This window comes from Meleagris gallopavo, chromosome 5, assembly GCF_000146605.3.
Source record: "Meleagris gallopavo isolate NT-WF06-2002-E0010 breed Aviagen turkey brand Nicholas breeding stock chromosome 5, Turkey_5.1, whole genome shotgun sequence".
NCBI lineage: Eukaryota > Metazoa > Chordata > Aves > Galliformes > Phasianidae > Meleagris > Meleagris gallopavo.
The window spans coordinates 24,179,911-24,182,280 of record NC_015015.2 but is presented as its reverse complement, the minus strand read 5'-3'; positions in this window follow the sequence as shown (position 1 = coordinate 24,182,280).

Here is a 2,370-nt window from a genome sequence, read left to right as displayed (position 1 = left end):
TCCGGGGCTCCGCGCACTGCGTGCTGCCGCTGTTAGTGTTAGTGGGAAGAGCTTCTGACCGAAACCCTGAAATCACAGAGAATCCCTGAAATAAAGCACATCGACCAAAATGAATGCTGGACCTGCGTCCCCCAAGGCAACCCTATTTTTTCACTAATTCTTCCATCTCTGCCGTGCAAAGCAGGTGTACCGTTTGCCTGGTGCTACCAGGTGCCTATTTTAATAAGTAGACTCAGCATACGGCCGTGAGAGAAGCCGAGGTTTGTAAGATTCTGTTCCCGACATACGCCTCGAGGCTGCCCGCAGAGGGCAGTAGGAGTGCCTCCAGAAACCTTTGTAAAGCAGAGCTGGGCAAGGAGGGGAAGGGAAAGAGAATCGTGGTTATTAAGCACCTTGTTATCCCGAGACAGACTTTGGGGGGCTGAGGAGGAGGAGTTAATTCTGTAACCAATTGAACAGCACGTTGGGTTTTCTGTAAGTTCTGGGCAGGAGCACTGGACGTGCCCAAGTGCTGGGCGTTTCCCACCCTCACACTCAGCGCCCTGCCCACACAAAGAGCAGGGGAACAGTGTTTTTCCCATTTCCCGTGGGAATGGCTGTGGTAAGAGGCAGACCTGCACACTCACACAATCCCGTTAGTGCATCCCACTAATGGGGTTACCTGGAGCAGGAAGCAGGTGCTGTGGGGAACTGTGTCAAAGGCCTTATTGGAGTCCAGATAAGAGACATCAGTGGCTCTTCCCTTCTTCAAAGACATGTAGGTATCTCTCTCAAAGCTACCTGCATTCTTGTAGGTCCAGCTGTCATAGCAACATTTCTGTGGGTTGTGGCTGACTATGGGGGAAAGCCATGACGAAGAGAGTGGAAAAAGTTAATAGCTCTTACTGGTGCATGAGCACTCTAAGCTACTTCCCTCTTGACATGCTGTTTATATTAGTCCATCGTGCATTTTTATTTGTTTGGTTTCTTTGCTTTTTGGCCATTGCTTCTTCTCAGGCTGGATCCGGTCAGTACTGCGAGTTCTTTGCAAGGAGACATGCAAATGTTTTCTCCCTGTCCACTGTGGGAGAATGATGCGATCAGGGCCCACAGACACAGCCAGAAGCCCCTCAGCTGTGTGCAGGCCTTGAAGCCAATAGTTGCGGATCTCAGAAATCCCAGCTTGATACGATAATTTGATTGCTCTAATCACAGAAAGTTTTTTTCTGACATGGTTATGCTTTATGCATAAAGAGATACTAACACACTAGCAAATTTCTTTGGGAACACAGTGATAGCCTGCAGGGATGTGTGTTTCTTTGCCCTGCAAAGTCACGACATGCTCGCACTAGAACTGCACCACTGAGGTAAACTCAAGTGATAAAATTTCATAGGCAACCACGCAACAAACCCAGGTCTCAGCCTTTCTCCCTCTCCCTGGCTGCACTGTCACTCCACTTGCTGCAAGATTTTGCCCCTCCAACTTGTAAGTAATGCATATTAAGGATCTGTCACCATTTGCCTTAAAAGAGAAAAACAAAAGGCGAGGAAAGGAGCCAACTAACTGGCCCTTATCTACTGTTAAATATAGACACAGTGATCTTCCTTCTTGGTCTGGTAGGGGAAGCAGTTAGATATAACCACGGGTGAGAATCCTCCTATATTTTCATTTATAACAACAAGCAGTTTACATAGCTCGTGTAGTTATTTCAGGCAGAAGCTAAAACTGGGATTATGTTTCCTGTAGCACGACCTGAGCAGGACCTATTCATCCATAGTCTTTCCTAACCAGGGGGTCAGAAATGCCAGCAGCAAAGATTTTTGCAGGGGAAATTAAGTGTTTATGTACGGTGGGAAACCAAGTTCATAACAAAGCCTTTCCCACACAGCTGTAACGCTGCCACGGGTGTCCTTGCTTTGCTCATGGCTCAGTGCAGCTCAGCCCCATTCTGCTGCAGCCTCGCTGCACTGATGGTGGATCCTTGTCCTCATCCTGACATTCTTTTCTGCTCTGCCGGGCCCGAGAAGAACACACTACTCATATTTATGGGTAGCTTTGTGCCAGAGGCTGAGGCCACAAAACTCATATCTGTTTGCTCACTGAACAGAGAGCTGTGGGTGTAACATGCACGTACCCAGCGAGCTCAGCTGCACTCGGCTTCTTCTTGATCCAGGTGCAGTTCTCAAAAGGTAATATTCCCCTCACATGCTGTCAGTTCTGGCTACCTTTCTGACTTTTTCCTTTTCTTTGTGGCCAGACAGTGAGAGCTGCAGATCTTTCTGTTCTCCCTCCCTCATTCTCCACATCTTGTGCAACAGCTTCAGTGATGTTGCCCTTAAGAACCCTGCAATTGCTCTTTGGATTCTAGGAACATGATCTGTCCTCCTGTA